This window comes from Rattus norvegicus, chromosome X, assembly GCF_021556685.1.
Source record: "Rattus norvegicus strain SHRSP/BbbUtx chromosome X, alternate assembly SHRSP_T2T, whole genome shotgun sequence".
NCBI lineage: Eukaryota > Metazoa > Chordata > Mammalia > Rodentia > Muridae > Rattus > Rattus norvegicus.
Window position 1 is genome coordinate 43,601,196 of NC_141554.1, and position 18,551 is coordinate 43,619,746.

Consider the following 18,551-nt stretch of genomic DNA (forward strand, 5'->3'; position numbering starts at 1 on the left):
ACTGCATTTGATGGTGCTTGGCACTGGGCTGAGCTGTCTGTGCACATTATTCTAGTTCATCTTTCCTGACAACCTGATAATGCGGGGGCTGTTGTTGAGTTGTACCACATTGAGGCTCACAGTTTGCAGATGACACCCTTCCCTATGATATCACAGAGTTCCTTTTTATATATATATATAAAAAACTAAATACCAAGTGTGTCCTTGAATCATCATTTTTAGTGTATGGACTTCCTTTTTTTGTGTGCACGGATCTGAATGACATCAGTAAGCTTGGCTGTAAATGAAGATCACTTGGAGTGCTTTAAAAGGCAATTCATTGGCTGTCTGCCATACACAGAGCATCTTATTTGGTTCTCTAAGTAGCACACTGAGATCACATGTAGGAAATGAAAAATACCCACTCCCATGGAAGAATAACTGAGGTTCAGGAAGTTTGGTAACTTGTCTACCTATAAAGTTCATAGGTTTCTACTTAGGGTTCAGATGTTTCTGCTTGCCACTTTTGGACTTTCAGTCACTGAAAGATGTACTAAGTAATTACTCTTGTCCTCTTTTGACTCCAGACTCTTCTTGTCTTCATATCCAGCAACATTGCCCAATTCTATATCCTGCTGCCCCTTCTACTATAACTTTAATTTTTTCAAAGTCTGCTTTTAATGATGGTTGTTAAACACTTTAACCTCTCTTCTAGCCCACCACCCAAAAGAGGTGGTGGAAAAGAAAGAATATGGGGGAGTGGAGCCCTGAGGGCTGGCAAAAAGAATGAAAACAGGCAACCTCAGAAGGAAGGAGGTTGGGAGGACCCTCTAGAATGTACCAGAGACCTGGAAGTGAGAGACTCTCAGGACTCAAAGGGGTTGGGGGTTGATGAAATGCCCTACAGTGGGAAGAGGAAACTTGTTGAGCCCACCTCCAGCAGAAAGATGGGACATCAAAACTCTGACACGTAATTCTTCCTGTTTGAAAGAAATGCAGGTGGGCTGGGGATTTAGCTCAGTGGTAGAGCGCTTACCTAGGAAGCGCAAGGCCCTGGGTTCGGTCCCCAGCTCCGAAAAAATGAACCAAAAAAAAAAAAAAGAAAGAAAGAAATGCAGGGATGGAAAGGGAGAAGAGCATGAGGAAAAGAAGGTCTAGCAACAGGCTCAAAGTGGGATCCAGCTCAAGGGGAGGCTCCAAGACCTGACACCATTACTGAGGCTATGGGGCTTTCACAAAAATGGACCTAATATGACTGCCCTCCAAAAGACCCAACAAGCAGCTGAAAGAGTCAGATGCAGATATGTGCACCCAACCAAGAAACAGAAGCTGCTGACTTCTCTGGTTGAATTAGGGAAAAGCTGGAGGAAGCCGAGGAGGAGGGCTACCCTGTAGGAGGACCAGCAGTCACAATTAACCTGGACCCCCGAGATCTCTCAGACACTGGATCACCAACCAGGCAGCATACAGCAGCTGAGATGAGGCCCCCACCACATATACAGCAGAGGACTCCTGGGTCTGGGTTCAGTCAGAGAAGATGCACCTAACCTTCAAGAGACTGGAGGAAGACCCTCAGGAAGTTTAGAGGTCTGTTGGGGTTGGTGGGGTGGGGACATCCTTGTGGAGACACGGGAACAGGGGGTGGGGAGGTGGTGTGGGATGTGGAACTGTCAGGGGTGTGTATGGTGGACAGGGAGGGGAATAAAATCTGGAGTGTAAAAATAAATAAATAAATAAATAAATTTAAAAAGAAAAGAAAAAAAAAAGGTTCTTTGGAGCAATTCCCATCAGCATTGTCAGGAAACCTGCAGTTCAGTTCACAGGTGAGCAGCTGCAGCTCAATCCACTCACAAACACTTCACAGACACACCAGCAGTCTAGTCCAGTAGTGTTAGGATAGCAGTAGCGGTGGTGGCACGACCTAGCAGGAACAGCCAGGCCTCAGTTGAATTGGAATGAGGCAGCAGGAGGGACCAGGGCCAATAGGAATGCCAGGAAAAGTTCTTGGCTGTGTCTATAGCTCTGCTAATCGAAGATCAGCGAAGAAGCCAGACCAAGAAGTCCGTAGCAAGCCAAGTAAGCTCTTCTCATACTCACTTGAGTCCTATTTATACTCCCTCCAAATATCGCATGTCCTTTACGGGTCTTGCCTCACCATGTGTCACTGTCTCAGCTGACATCACTCTGCCAATCAGCCTGAGTCTGTGAATGCAGCAAGAAGCCACAGCACGCCACCAGAAGAGTTTTGGTGTTTCTCTCTATGGAGTCCTGACACATGGAGCTCAACTCTACAGTGTAAGGTGGATCAATGCATAATCATTAGCAAAGACTCCTTCATCATGTGTCTTTTCATGAACTTGCTTTAGCAGAACATCCTTTCTCCTGTATCTGCTTCAGCCTAACATTCCTTCACAAGTCTGCCTTAGCCTTTCACCTGTATCTACTTCAGCGAAATGTTTTTTCACATGTTTGCCCCAGCAAAGCACCATCCAACACAATTAACTTTCCAAAGAATTCTTAAGTTTCTACTTCACCCTCCACCTTTTTTTTAAAGAAAGGAGCTCCTTGGGAAGTTCAGGGTGGCTTGGAAATCACTATGTAGACATGGCTTCTTAAAAAAATTGTTTTACTTATGTAATTGTGTGTGTGTGTGTATGTATGTATGTATGTATGTATGTATGTATGTATGTGTCTGTGAGTGGGTATATGCATATGAGTGCAGGTATTTGTGGAGGTCAGAAGAGGGTATAGAATCCCTCTTCTGAAGTTGCAGGCAGTTACAGGCCATTGTGAGTGCCAGATACAGATACTTGGGTCTTTTGGAAGACCGTCAAGCCTACTTAACCACTGAGCAATCTGTTTAGCACCTGAAATGACCTCAAAGTAGCACAGGAGTCACTGTATGAACTGGTGATTCTTTAATCTCATTCCTTGCCAGCCCCCTCTCCCTTCAACCACTTTGTTCAAAGAATGTTCCCATATCTGTTTCTACACATATAATTCTCTTTCCAAATTTCTTTTTTTCATTTTTCCATTTTCCACATCCCCAAGTTAGCTGCTTCTCCCACTAACATCAGGGTAGGCATTTTTCTTGGAGTCTCTTGTGGTTATGATGGGAATGGCTTTTGTCTACTATTGTTTATTTCCCTAGAACTCAGTACCCTTCTTTAAGCTAAATTGTTTGAGAAGAAAGGATGAAGAATGTGGAATATATATTTTTCAGCCATAAAGAAGAATAAAACTGCTTTTTGCAGAAAAATAAATACAACTGGAGAGAATCATGTCATATAAGTTAAGCCAGACTCAGAAAGACAAACATTGAATATTTTCTCTTGTTTGTGGATCCTAGATTTATAGATACAGAAGTGTTCATATCAAAGGAAAGTAAAAGCAAAAGTGTTCAGGGAAACAATGGGACTAATGGAAGCAGAGAAGGTAAGGGGGACATGGAGGGGGGAGGGATGTGTTCAATGTACAATGTATACATTAATGAAAATGTCCTTATAAAATACCTCTACTACGAACAAATAAATATGAAACAAACAAACAAGCAAGCAAGCAAGCAAACAGAAAGTTAGTTTGAGGAGTTCTTTTTCTAACCCCCTTTTCTAAATCCTTAATGTGTAATTGGTTCATTTGCCTAAACTGTACTTCTTTCTCTCTCCCTCTTGTTTCTCCCCCTTGCTGTCTCCACTCCAACTATGTTGACCTCTCTGCTTTTCAAAGAAAAGACATGTCTTTGCCTTAGGGCCTGGTAACTAGCTCTTCCTCTTGGTTCCTAAGATACTCACTGCTAACTTGTTTACATGCCTTATGTTTTTGCTCAAATTTCTCTCTTCTAGTGAGACTACCCTGTTTAGTCATGACTTATGTCACACCCTATCCTCTGCCATGTCTAATCTTCAAATTCCTTTTATTTATCTTGCTCTTTAATTTTCTGTACGACTGCAGATCTTTTATTACACTTTATAATGAGGCTATGTTTTCATTTTTGTCTAGTTTCTGATTCTAGAAACCTAAGTCCTTGAGGAGGTCCCCTTTGGTTTGCTGTGTTTACTGTTGCTTTGTAAGAGTCTAGATTTTAATCAACAGTGTGACATTGTGACATGGTATCATTGACATAGTTCATACTCAATCCTGAGTTTACAAAATAATCTCAAAAAGCCCATGGGTTAAATCAGTTTACTATTTTGTGTTGGGCTGCATGTGGACTGCACACAGCCAGGTAGGCTGCGGAGTTGAACGTGCCTGCTTCAGAATTTGCTAACACACACTATTTGAATTTTGAATTAGAACTTAGGATGATATGGCAGGAATGTGTACATTTCTTTGAGCATCTCCTCCCTCTGCTCTATGTAGTATTTGGCATTTGATGTACTGCTGTGAGGAATTGCCAGGCATATTCCAAGGGACTTTTTTTTTCTGGGAAATGTGCAACAAAGTACCAGAAGACATTTCACACCTACTTCTATCTGTAGATGACTCAAATTAAGATGTTATTTTCTTCTAATCACCTTTTATTATCTTCAGCGATACACTGCAGAAGAGAAGTGAAAAATATTTGAAATCTCTGCCTTCCATCCTACCTGTGACTCAGATGGGGATGGGCGTCTTTTGCACTTCACTGTTTAAATTTAGTAGAGCAATCAGACATGGCTTATGATGGGAGAATTTGATTCTTTTTTAATTCTATCTTATCCTCCTTCTCCCTTCATTCTTCACATCCTCGTACAGTGCTAAGCTTTAATCATGGATTGCCTGACATTAGTGTTTTTATATAATGAAGAAGACTTGTTTCTCATGAAATTAAAAACTTCATGGTTTAGCTCCTAAACTGATCTTGAGCAGCATGCATGAAAGTGAATAAATCATCCTGATTAAATTCTTTTTCTACTTGTCTATCCTGAAAAGAAGTCTACTGAATCAGGTTGAGCCATATGAAATTGCTATTCTTGTAAGTCAGAATGGTTGGACGTTGACAGTCTCATATGGTTGCACCTAAATATAATCAAGAGTTTCTACCCACCTCCCTTTAGCAAGCAAACAATTCCTTAAATAAGAAGCAAGCCCGAAAGGTTGCAGAACAAAAAAGCTCCCAAGAAAATGGGGTGCTAATCCTACAAAGAGTCTTTATCCAGGCTGATCACTATTGGGTCCTCTGAGCAAGTTGAAGCCAAGAAAGGTGAATGGCTGATAACACTGGAGCACCATCTGGTGACCATTTACACTTGATAGAAGTGTTCCTTTTCCTCCTTTACAGATGTTCATTCATATGTCCTTTCTTTGTGCCTTGTCACATGCCTTCCAATTGTGTTCCCTCTGGGTCCTTTTTACCCACTCATATCTTTAAATGCAGCCATGGAATTTGTGTAGATGTTGACTTCAGGCCATCTGCTCTTTCATACCAAACAACGCGATGTGCCTCTTGGATTTCTATTTGGGTAGTTTCCTTCTCTTGCTATCTATCTGGGCCAGACATCAGTGATGCTATGCTTTGTTTACCTTTTTTTAAATTGATTTGGTTTGTATGATTTGCTTGTGTGTATATCTGTGGACCAGTTGTGTGCCTGGTGCTCATGGAGACCAGAAGCAGGCATCAGATCCCCTGGACCTGGAAATTTCAGATAGTCGTGAGCCACCATGAGTGGTGGGAATCAAACCCAGATCCTCTGGAAGAGCAAGCAATGCTCTTAACTATTGAACTATGTCTCCATCTTTTATGTTCTGATTATTTATGAATTTGTAACAAGTCATCATCACATATACTGGTGTAAACAACTGTTTTATGATGCTCAAGGATTCTGTGGGTCGGAAATGAGGTGGGGTACAGCAGAGGTGACACTGATTCATGTGGCATCAGTGGGAACATTTAAAGGCTGAAGTTGCCAACTGTGGTGGTGTATACCAGAAATCCCAGGACTTGATGAAAGGTTTCTGAAGTGGAAACTTAAGGGCTCTTTGGAGAGTCAGTTGGGTTTGATGGTGTTTTGCTCGGACAAACATGTGAAGGAATGTTTAGTTGAAGTGGACACAGGTGAAAGGCTAAGGCAGACTCATGAAGGAACGTTTCGCAGAAGCAGACACAGAAAAAGGATGTTCTGCTAAAGAAAGCACATGAAAGGACATGTGGTGAAGGATTCTTTGCTAACAACATACATATAGTGTATGTACATACACTATATGGTCTGCCTTACATTGTGTAGTTGAGCTCCAGTTGTTGGGACTCCATAGAGAGAAACACACCAAAAACATTTTAGTGGTGTGTGGGAGCTTTTTTGCCACTTCCACAGACTCTGGCTGTTTATCAGAGTGATGTCAGCCGAGACAGACACCTGTGCTGGGGCAAGACATGTGGTGAGGCAAGACCCATGGAGGACTTGTGATGTTGGAGGGAGCATAAATAGGACTTGATGGACAGTGATGGAGGCTGAGCTAGGCTTTCTTATAGACCTAGTGATGGAGGCTGAGCTAGGCTTTCTTATAGACCTAGTGATGGAGGCTGAGCTAGGCTTTCTTATAGACCTAGTGATGGAGGCTGAGCTAGGCTTTCTTATAGACCTAGTGATGGAGGCTGAGCTAGGCTTTCTTATAGACCTATCTGTGCAACACTTAGGAGTCTACTGTCTTCCCTAATCTTTGCTTCACTGAGAGAGAAACACAGCCATCAGAGAACTTCTCCAGCATCCCTCTTGGTTCCTCCTCCTGCTGACTTGTGCCAAGGCTGAGGCCTGGCTGTCTCTTCTGGGTAGTGTCACCACTGCGGATTCATGTTTGCTAGCCAGATCAGTGAAGTGTTTGCCAGTGGATCCAGCTGCCACTGCTTACCTGTGAACTGAACTGCCGTTTTCCATTTCCAGACAACACAGATGGGAGTCGTTCCAAAGAACCATTTCTAAACAGGTCTAGTTTCAAGCTCCCCCCCCCCCCCAACTGCTGTACCCTTTCTTTTCCACTACCTCTGGTATGTGGTGGGCTAAAAGAGAAGTTAGAGCATTTAAGAACTATCACTAAAAATAAAAATAAGCTTAAAACACAATTTAAGTTACCAGTTTCAAGAGTGAGTAATTTAAGACCAGGTGGAAGCTATACCACCTTTTACAAGCTCGCCTCTGGAGTCACGTGGCATCCGATCAGCTGTAACCATAGGCCTACCAGGATTTAAGAGAATAACTGTCAGTCCCCACCTTCCAATGGGAAGACTGTCTAAACATGTCACTGGAGGAGTATGTGGGATGAGCAAGACTATTGTAGCCCACAGCTGTCAGCTGTTATTAGGCAGTCCCAGGCCATTTTGCTGATTAAAATTGTGGCACTTGGGGCTGGGCATACTGGCACAGACCTTTAATCCCAGCACTTGGGAGGCAGGGAGAAGTGGGCCTCTGTGAGGTCAAAGCCAGCTTGATCTACATGGTGAATTCATTGAGATCATTATGCACGCTTGATTTTTCACTTATTAAACATTTAGATAATTATAATAAACAGCAGGGGGTGATTCTTGCAGTCTTTTATGTACTTTAAAGCATTTTTGCACATTTTCAAAATTGGAACAACTTTTATCCTTTTAATTATTCAAATTTCTAAGTAGTTGAATGCCCAAGTGTGTGTACAGATATCAGCTGTCAGCTGGAAAAGTGACTTCTAATGGAAGACAATCGAGGGTTTATATATTTATTAGTTTTGTAATAAACTCAAACTGCAACTGGCTTCATTGATTATTGATAGCTAAAAGCCCATTGCAGTCATAAGAGATCAATATTTAAATCTAGCTATCTCTTAAAACCAGCAAGAGCTTTTTGTCTTCCAACCAGCACCAAGCAAATAACAGCTTGATCCTTTTTTCAGGTCATCCATGTTAAACATTCCTAAACCTGTTCCTGCTACCACACAGCATCAATCTGACAGCAAACATTCTCCAAAGGCTGGTCATGTAATGCCAAATACAGCTGTGAAAATTTGAAACACGAGTACTCACACAAAGATAGTAAAAACACATCAAGTAGATTAAGTGATGGCGGAAAATCAATTTTTTTAGGGGTCAAAAGGCAACAAAAAGGTATGTAAATGACTTTTGCAAATGTCTTCAGAATGTGTTCAATTATCCTAGGTTGCATGGGAATTCTAAATATGAACTGGATATTGAAAATGTTAATTCTTTGGCTATGTTGCTTTGAGGCATAGAGCTTCAGACAAATGTGATAATTCATCAAGGCATTTGCAAAACAGGATGAGGTGAATAAGTAGATGAGAATGAACTTTAAATAAGGAACAAAAGAGGAGTGTTTATGTGAAGACTCCAATTTCAGGAGAGTAAACGGCTAACTATTCTTTCAAAGGATTATGTGGAGCTGGAGAGATGGCTCCGTAGTTAAAAGCACTGGCTGCTCTTTCAGAGGACCTGGGTCTGATTCCCACCACCCATGGTGGCTTACAACTATCTGTAACTCCATTTCTAGGTGATCCAATGCCCTCTTCTAGAATGCTCATGCAACATATGTAAGTGGTACAATACATACATTTATACATGCAGGCAAAACACCCATACGTAAATAAAATGATAGCAACAAAAGTGCTTAAAAGATTACAAGTCCATCCCATATTACACCCTCTGTAAAGGAAGACGCCATACTCATTTCATTTAACATTTTATTTTCATTTTATAAGGATTTCTTCATTTGTAGAAAAAGTTATCAATATCTGCAAAAACTTGGAATATTCAGTTTAATTTTAACTAATTTGTCACCTTGACTGATTGTATTCCATCCAAACATTTTCACTTGTGTTGTATTCTATCAATTATTTTGTAACCAAGACATTTGGGTAAACAAAGAGGACTGTGAGGTATAGTTCCAGGCTCCATTCATCTTGGCATTTTATTTGAAGGATAAATATATATAAGAAAATATATGACAATTTGAATAAAGGATCAAGACACCAATTATAGTTGCTCTCAAATTGCTTTACTGTTATGGCATAAAATTTAAACACCCATCCTCATAATGCCCAGTTTTAGGCAATATTAAGAACTTGGGTACAAATTCAAGAGTTAATGTACTAAGCATTAAACGCATCCTTTAAAATGCAAAGGTAACAAGAGGGGGAAGAACAAAACATTGAAGAGGAAGATTTTTTAAAAGACATAACCGAAGCTCTTGCTGTTCACAATCAGGCAGGGTTGAGTTTAGTTCTTTTCCACAACATTTGGGGACAAATGGCTACACTTCTGGCCAGAGGAAGACAGATATGATTTCTTAAAGGGACAGTCAACAGACAGACACACCACATTTGTTCATGACTCACCAGAAAGTCACTCCATAGCGTGCTATTCAATAGAAGTGACATGTTTAATTTTCTTGGCCAGGCTTTGCCATGAGCCAACCCATAACTAAATCATTGTCACTATTTGCAGAAAAAATTTGCTCAGAATGGCTAACCTGGGGTGGGGTCAGCTTCACACCAATCACTGAAGGTGAAAGGGACGTGGTTCCTTCATAGAAATTCAGACTTCAATGGCAAAAGAAAATGAGTGGGTTTTGAGAAGAGCAGAAAAGAAATGACTTACTTTATACAGTATACTGTCATTTCTCTTATTAAACTAGAAGTTAAAAAAAAACCCAACCTGGTCTGATTGTATAAAAAAAAGTTTAGTACTCAATAATATCAATCAGTTCAACTCAAACTAACTTCATGTTAGTTCATTTGATAAATGGCAATGTTAATGTTTGAACTGCAAGGTTCCTTCAGCCCTAACAAATTATGAAAATTCCCCTGAGAACAAATATGGGGACCTACATTGAATACACTTGTATACTCTATATAGAAAATATATGGACAGTTACTTGTAGGTGTGGCTTATGATAGATGCTCCCAACTATAGAGGCGTTCACCATTGTATCAAGTCATGTCAGGCACAGGATAGGTTTATATAAATGGGGCAGGTATTACATAAACGTTGACTTTAATCATTGTTAATGGTTTGGTTTATGACACACTTTTTCATTTTATAAATTTTGAGTAACTGAGTTGTACAATATATCAAAAACTTATTACAGTTATGATTATATTCATTATTTCTGGAATGTTTAACATTGTAGCTTTAGTATTTTGGTTGCTAGCCCTCCCAACAGTTGCACTGGTATTTTAAAATGACTTTTGTCTAAATCCGGCAGTTCCTCAAATGCATCACTAGATGGCAGCAAAGCTTTAATAAAAATCAACTCTCAGCCCCGTAGGGAGCACACAGTATTTCCTTTTGTCTTCTTTATTATACAACCTCATGGCACCAACAAAATATTACTATCATTAACATTTACAGTGGCAGCGACAGCAAAGGCAACTGACCAAGAGGTTCAGAATATTGCACATTGAACACAATTCAGCATTAACTGTTACAAAGTTGTTGCTAAAGATTTTCGAAATTATTAGTCCAATAGGCTGACAGGATTGTCACTGAACCTAAAGCCAGCTGCTACCATCCCACACTTATGTAAGAAATAGTTCCAAAGGCTCCTTGAAGAAGAGCTGTGGGACCTTAGTTGTACAATGTGTGACTGTCACAGAAGGAGCCTCTGAATAATTCATGAAGACTTGTTTTCTTATGTTGTTTGAGATGGGAGTCGGCTGCAGGTTTATAGACAATGACGTAATTACAGTGTTTAATGTCCCTTTGGGGGAGTTTTTATAGTCCATCTTCGTATATACACTTGGCATCTTTCATTTAGAATGACTGGGTCCACTTCTTTCTCTTTTGAGAAAAATCCTTTTCCCCACCAGAGTCCACAGCCTCTCTCTCTCTGGTGATTCTCAGAGCAGCTACACTTTCCATTACATTCTTGTCAGCAGATATCCCCAGTGGGGTCGGGGCTGCACACAGCTGGAATGTCCCTAATCTAGATGCCCTCCTGGCTCCTGAAATTGCTAGTTTGAATTGCTAGCCCCTCTATTGTGAACAATGGATCCACACTCCCTTTTCTTTCTTTACTGTGCTTAAGCATTCCTGGACCCTTTCGCCCTACACTCCCCCTTCCTTTCTACCTCCCACCCTTCTGTACCTCGTGCATTCTTTTTCCTCCCTCTTTCTCTCTTAAAATTCCCCCAGCGTCCTTTCTACCCTGCAGTGCAATCTTAACCATCTAACAAAAGACCTTATAATGTAAATTCGATTTCAGAAATGGGAGGAGTTTTCTTGCATACTAAACAAGCATTTGCTGTCTTGGTAGGAAAACAACAAAATGTTTTCCCTTGGAAGCACTGCTTAACCACGTCTCTGATCATCGCCTCAAGCTGAATGTGCATCCACTGAAGGCAAAACACAGTCCAAGTGCAGAAGTGCAACGACCTACTTAAGATCTGCACAAATCACGTGCGATGAAAACGGATTTCGTTTCTAGGCTCTTCCCCCACCTTTAAAAAAATTTCTCCCTTATCACGATTTCTTTCTAGGTGGAGGAGGTTCCACTTGCCCACTCACTGCTTAAACCGAATTTGTGCCTGAGAATTAGACTCCTTCTAGTGTGGTCAGAATCAGGTAACAGCAGCTGAATTCAGTTCACCCCATGCCTTCTTTTCTTTCCACTGAGAAGTCAAGTGAGAAGGCTTATCTAAGGAGCAGGAAGGGAGAATTTGGGTTACTCTTTTGTGTGTGTGTGTGTGTGTGTGTGTGTGTGTGTGTGTGTGTGACAGGATTGTCCTGCTTTGGTGCCATTTGTCACTAAACGTGTGCTGCCCAGGCAGTAAAACAAAAGCCAATCCTGGATAAGTATGAGGCTTAATAAAGAGTTGAAGGAATTTCAAAGAAGTAAAGCATGTTTCTGCATTCCCTGGAGGCTACATGGTCTCTACTGAGGATTTTGATTTGGGGGTACACGGACGTAAGACATAGCAGATTGTATTCTATACCTGTGTGCTCGCTGGCAGGCACAAAATGTATGCTGTTAACTACAGACGTCTGGGTTTGCTTCTCCCGAAGGGCTGAAGGAAGATTCTCCAGCACGTGGGTGAAGCAGCAGCCTTGTGATCTGGCTTCCCAGCCTCTGAGCCGCCTTCCAGCTGCCTTATGTAATGTGATCTGTTTGCTGATGGGAGCCTGATTAGTTTCTGGGTGGGAACTGCGACACCTGTGCACAGTCCCCGTGCTAGACTCAGCCAGCAGACTTGAGTTGGTCTTTCTGCTGCAAGCAAGGGGTTAAATTGAGACACACTAAGGGTATAAACATGGGTGCACAGTGAGTCCAGGAACGATGTGGATGAGTGATGGAGGCAGTTGAAGTAGTCTGAATAAGAGCAGCATGTGGGTGGCAGAGAGGGAGAAAGAAAAGCCGGGAAGGGCTTTAGGGAGGAAAAACAGTCGCCACCAGAAGCTAACCATAGATCATTTACATGCATTCCTTATCAAATGAGAGCAGGAGACAGAGGCTGAAATCAAGCTGAGCAGAATTTCTAATAGAACTGGCTGACCTTTCAAACGAAGTACTTAAGTAAAGAAGGGCAGCACGTGCCAGGACTTTTTACAAGGAGGCAAAACATAGGCAGCTAAGAGTTTCAGGTGTACCGTATTTAAACAACGCATCTCATTGATTTCGAATCAAAATACTTTTAAAGCACCTCTCAAGCCACATACAGTACCCCAAGCCTGTAATCCTAGCACTCAAGAGGTTGAGGCAGGAGGATTGGTGGTAGTGTGCAGCCAGCTTGGGTTATATAGTGAATTTCAGGTCAACCTGGACTATGCCACGAGACCCTGTCCCTCCAAGTAACTTTATTTGCTCTGGAATTCTTTTTATTCGTCGTCCCAAGTTGAGGGGACTGTAGGCTGTTTTGGTAGGAGTTTAACATAAGTAGCCAAAGTTTTTTACACTGTTATCCTTTGAGAGTCGTTTTATTTTCACATTTCTATAAATATGTTCAGCAGCAAGGTATGTGGAGAGCTTCCCAAGAATTTCTCTTGTGAGAGTCTCCATGAGAATTAAAAACAAGTCCCTGTGGGTTCTCCATAACCGCTAACTTTAAGGCTAAAAAGTTACATTAATGAGTTCTCTGTAAATCTTCTCCCGGTCGCGAAATATTCTTTCTGGTATGGTAATTTTGTTTACTTCTCCCAAGAGCCAGTCACCATCAAAATTGGCCAGCAGGGGGCGAGCGTTCACAGAAAATGCATGTAGTCTCTGCTCTGGCTGATTTGCGGGATGGAAGAAACAGGTTTTATTCTGAGGTATTTTCAGTTCAAATTCAAGTTCTAGAACTTTGATTTATTATTAGCTTCTTCTCTTACTTGGGGAAAAGGGAAGAGAGAAAAACAGGTCTGTCTGCTACCCGTGTGTTCTACCCCCGATTCAGGGAAGGGCTCAGAAACCACAAGTTTTCAATAGAGTCAAACAGGCTGGATCGTGCATGGCTGGATCTGAGGGAGAACGCAGGCTCCAGTTTTCCTAAAATGACAAATCGCCTCCCGTTACTCAAGAAATCACAAAAGATTCGCACCCACCCTTTCTTCCCCCGAGCTTTGTCCTTCTGCCAGCGATTTGCAGTCCCAGACACGTATTATATAATGAATGATGAGGCACAAAAGCCTGAAGCTTAGGCTTATTGCTTCTTTCGCAGAAAAGACATTTTTTTTAAAAGGAAAAACCTATTATAACACCATCTTAAATGTTTCTGAGACAAATGTTTCTGACAACTGTTAGAATGGTGGGGCATTAGAACGGGTCCAAATCTGCATTAGTGCTAGGGGCTGTGACCATTTGCAATGGTCTAAGGTTTGAATGGAAAGATGGAAAGATACAACTTGATGGGGCGAGTGGAAAAGGACCTGAAGTCCCAGGACATCTGGCTCGAATCCCGGCGGATTTAGCGGGCTGAGTATTCTTGAATTCCTTCCCTTCCTGGTCTTCAGTTTCACAAGCTGCAAATGATGACACAGTGCCTTCCAATCTAACAAGTTACCCTTCTTTCAAGAATAAATGTAGATGACATTGTTTATTTGACTTCTTTCCAAGAACACAGCAACATTCGACAACCAAGAAAACATTGTTCAGGATATTATGATATTTCAAAAATCCCCAAAGTACTTCGCATTTCACATTTCTGAAAACAGGGTCACTATTTAACAATAATTTCCTTAGTGTTTTTATAGCAATTATTGTCTGAGTAATTCTCTCTGGGGAATCCTAGATAGGTACTGTGTGGTATGGAAACGCTTTCAATTTTCTTTTCCTCTTTCATTTTGCTTCTTTTCTTTTGGGTGGGGTGTGGGGGGAGAGGGTTTTGCTGAGTAGCTCAGGGTGGTCTTCCTGCCTCTACCTCTGGAATGCTGTGATTATAGGCCTGTGCTACTCTGTCCCCAGCAGAACTTTTGGTTCCTAAGATGCATCTCTTAGGGTTATGTTGAGAAAGACTGAGGTGATTTGATGTGGGATACAGAAACTCTTCAGTACTGTTAGTACTGTTAATGCTCGTCATCACTGCTAAAAGATCCAATCCACGCAGTTGATTAGAAAGGGTTCATTTTTTTTTTAAACCTCGAAGACCAATACAACATTTAGCTCGTTTGGTCACATGTTTCCTAATTGAGGAACTTCAGAATTTCAAAAATCTGGAGGGGGATTTTTTTTCCCCCAGAGACACTATCCAGTCTTGGAAAATAATCTCATAAAGGTGAAATTCTGTGGTTGTTGGCATAGCTTCTCAGCCTACAGGGGCAGTGTAAGGAACCTTTCATTGTCCAGGCAAGAGAAAACAAAACATGACCGAAAAATGATCAAAATAACAACAGCAACAGAAACGTAGGCTTAGGTTTAGATCATAGATCTGCCTTTTATTTGCTGGGTGACCTTTCTATGTCTTTTTAGTTCGTGTTGCTCAGCTGGAGGGAGAAAAGAGACCAACTGACAAAAACCAGTGAGAGGCAACACCAACACCAGGCAGCTCCGCTAAACTTAGCCCACAGGGTGAAGCAGCCTGATTGAACACATGCACCCCAGGGGCGGGGCTTTCTGTTTTTAGCCCTCTGACCATATGCATATGCAAAGAAAGTCCGGGTGCCCTGCTCGCGGCCTCCAGGGCGCAGTTTAAATTGCTGCACGACGCTTTCTTTAAACACCTGCGACTGCCTGAATACGTCTCTGACTGAGGGATATGGTTAGCTCATAATCCGGGGAAATTCAGTGTATGACATTTAATGCTTCTCTCGACACAACAAAACGGCTTTCAACTAATAGCAGGTCCCAGTGTGGGTGGAAGGAAAAAAAAAAATCTTTTTTTTTTTTTTTTCTGTGCCAGTAGGTAGATTCTGAGTTGCATATCATGAGGGCTTTCAGGCCTGCCTTGAAAAATTCGACCCCTAGCACTAACGCAGATTTGAATCTGTTCTAATGCCCCACTATTCTAACAGTTGTCAGAAACATCCGTCTCAGAAATATTTAAGATGGAAAATCATTTTGCTCTCTTCTTCTCTTCTCTATTGGTAACCCTGGGGGAAAATCAGAATTCTGATCATTGTTTGTGTGCCTTCTGGGGAACGCTGCCTGGGGTTCTGTTTCAAAATCAACGTGTGGTTATTCTGCACATGGAACAGGGGCTATGATGCCATGTAGATCTAGGTCTGAATCCGGGCATGATGGCTTTTCTGCTTTCTGGTTTGAGCCAAATTCTTTAACATATCTAAGACTCAATTTGCATATCCACCAATGAAGCGTGAACTGAAACCTAGTCGTTGGCCTAATGGAATAACTGAATTCAGTACAGCATGTGAAGTGCCTGCCATAGCATCAGCTTAGAGGACCTCAGCTCTTGAATAGATATTCCCAATCACTGATTTATTTTGGTCTTTCCTACCCTCCTAAATGTTTACAGTGGTGTTCTTTTGTGTGCCCTACAGATGTCTCCTGGGGCAACTGTAAGAAGCAGAAGAGACAAAGGACTGTCACTAACCTTCTCATTTATTTGTGTGGCAGCATGTCATTGCTTCAGCAACATTAAGCTTCATTTAAAAAATATGCTGTATATGCAAGGAGAAATGGGAGACGGAGAAAAGAAATGCCTGCAAAAGTGATCTGTCCCAATTGGACTCTGAACATGATAGGTGTGCAAGTGGGAGCTCGCACGGTGAACAAAGCCAGCATCCAAGTTCCTATTTTTAGAAGCTACAGAAGAGGGGGAATATGCAGCATTTATGTAACACGTTTCCAAATAGCTCTGAAAGGAAGTTTTATATTTAATGGAGTTGTTAACAATTGGGATTAAAAGCTTAAAATAGAAGTCAGAACATGTACCTCAATTGGGGGCATCCTGTTGGGTCTGCTGTAGAATATTAAGATTGGAGAAGCTGTGTGCAGAGCTAGGTAATGGGCACAGAAATGAGCAGAGTCCTGTGTTAAATCCATCTTTCATTTTTGCCCTGTGATTCTTATTGGCTTTCTCTGCCCCATCTATGGGACCCCTTCTGTCTGTATTTTGCAACACCACAGTTTTTTCACCCAGTTGCTTATCTCTTTTTCTTTTTCCTTTAGTAAAATAGTGCTTTAACTCCAGGTTTTGTATACATTGCTTCTCTTTCTGCCCTTCACCTTAACTCTTCTCACCTACTATCTATGCCTTTGTTTAACTCTTTTCGCTACTATGAACCTCAGGGAGCCTTCACTTGGGCTGGAAAAGGAAAGTAGGTCCACATCCCAGAGTGTTTTGGATACTTGTTTCTGCAGTCTATAGAAACTGAGGCCATTGAAAGTCTTCTAGGAGAGTGTTTCTTAGAAAGATGCTAGCTTCAGGAGCACGGTAAGTGACCACTTTGAACAGAAAGAAACTGGCATCATCACATGGTTGTGATTGCTCGAGATCAAGGAAAGCTCTGCAGGTTCAGGACTGGAAAAGAATACTAACCCGGGATCAATAATAGTAACCAACAACTTAAACTTATTATGAGCTAGGCCATGTGGCTCATTTACCCTACCAATTCAGTGACTAGGTAACAATTTATGCTTCATTAGAAAACTTAGCTTGCAAAGTAACAGGCTTCCCTGTGGGAATTACATGCATACTCTGGGTTAATTCCTCTGACAAGTCTCCCTTTTCCTGCCCTATCCTTTTATCCAGTATTATATTTGCTTCTACTTTAATCAAACATGTTCTGTTATCTTCCCCACCCCTTCCATTAAAGCGTCTTTTTTTCCCCACCGTCTCAAGGGCCCTTTTCTAGTTTCATACTTACTTATATCTAGTATCTTTAACAATTATAATTTAGGGGCTGTGTGTGTGTGTGTGTGTGTGTGTGTGTGTGTGTGTGTGACACAGAGAGAGAGAGAGAGAGAGAGAGAGAGAGAGAGAGAGAGAGTCAGAGACAGACAGCAAGAGAAAGACAGAACAGTGTCTGTTATTCTATACTATTTGCCAAGTTCATACATGTATAGTTTAATAATTATGACTCTACTCACCCACACCCTCTCTTGTATCCTTCTACCCTCACAAAACTACTCCTCTTTTCACCAAATCCCTGACCCATTTTTCATGACTTTTACTTTTTCTTTAGGACCTTCTGGATTTAACCGGGGCCACTTGCATATGCATAGGTGTAAAGCTATCCACTGGATCCTGGGTAACTCCTCCGGAACCACACCACTGAGGATGACTTCCTCTCCCCGAACAAGCCCTGGAGTGTTATTAGCTCTTCTGGGCAGGGTTAAGGTCCATGAGCCCCTCTGTTGTCTATAATGGAATGTTTACAGGTTCAGTCTTGTGACGGCAGTATTTGCCTTTCTGAACCTGAGTTACTTGGCTTAATACAATGTTTCCTAGTAACACTCATTTTCATACAAATTTCATTTTTATTTCACTGCTGAACAAAATTCTGTTCTGTATATGTACCGTATGTTTGTTATCTATTAATCAGTTAATGGATATCTGTGGGATGATGTCACAGGTGAGGCAGGTACAAGATGAGAAGGAAGGATGGGCGGGAGAAAAGTTTGAAGGAAGGGGAGGAGACTGGAATGGAGGAGGAAAGGAGAGGGAGAGTAGCCACAGGACAACAGGGAAGCTGACTTTAAGATTCCTCACTGTACCTTTACAGGTTGTTAGGAATGTTCTTAAGGGATGGATGTGTACAGGGCTTTGTATGGTTAGGTGAGCAATTATATCTTATCAATTGAATCAAAGGTTATTGGGTTGTGTGGTCTTTCTTGTGGAGAATTGAGTTGGGAGAGTGTGCGGTGGCTAATCTGGGCCGCCACTGAATTGGGATGTGTGCTTCTGGCAAGATATCTACCAGATATCTTGAAGCACTGCAGTGACAGACCTAGTGAGGGATAAAGACAGCCATTTATTTTTTATACTTTAACAAAAACAGATATCTAGGTAAACTCTAATTCATAGCCATTTCGAATAGAGAGCATCATTGAACATGGACATGCTTGTATCTTTGTGATAGGATATAGAGTCTTCTGGGTACAATTCAAGGAGGAATATAGCTAGATCATATAGTAGTTCTAATGTTTAGGATCTTTTTGAACGGATGTTGATTTCCATAGGGGCTTTATCAATTTACATTCCCACTAACAGTGGATAAGTGTTTATATTTCCTGATG

At 41.5% G+C, this 18,551-nt stretch overlaps 1 long non-coding RNA gene across 1 annotated transcript; it reads left to right on the top strand.

Moving 5' to 3' along the window:
- The first annotated feature begins 1,272 nt into the window (after positions 1–1,272).
- Positions 1,273–11,760, top strand: LOC147998214 (uncharacterized). The gene is made up of 5 exons (XR_015646542.1): positions 1,273–1,566; positions 2,153–2,274; positions 3,329–3,414; positions 7,822–8,032; positions 11,196–11,760. It is a non-coding gene; the product is annotated as an uncharacterized LOC147998214 (long non-coding RNA).
- Positions 11,761–18,551: the final 6,791 nt, after the last annotated feature.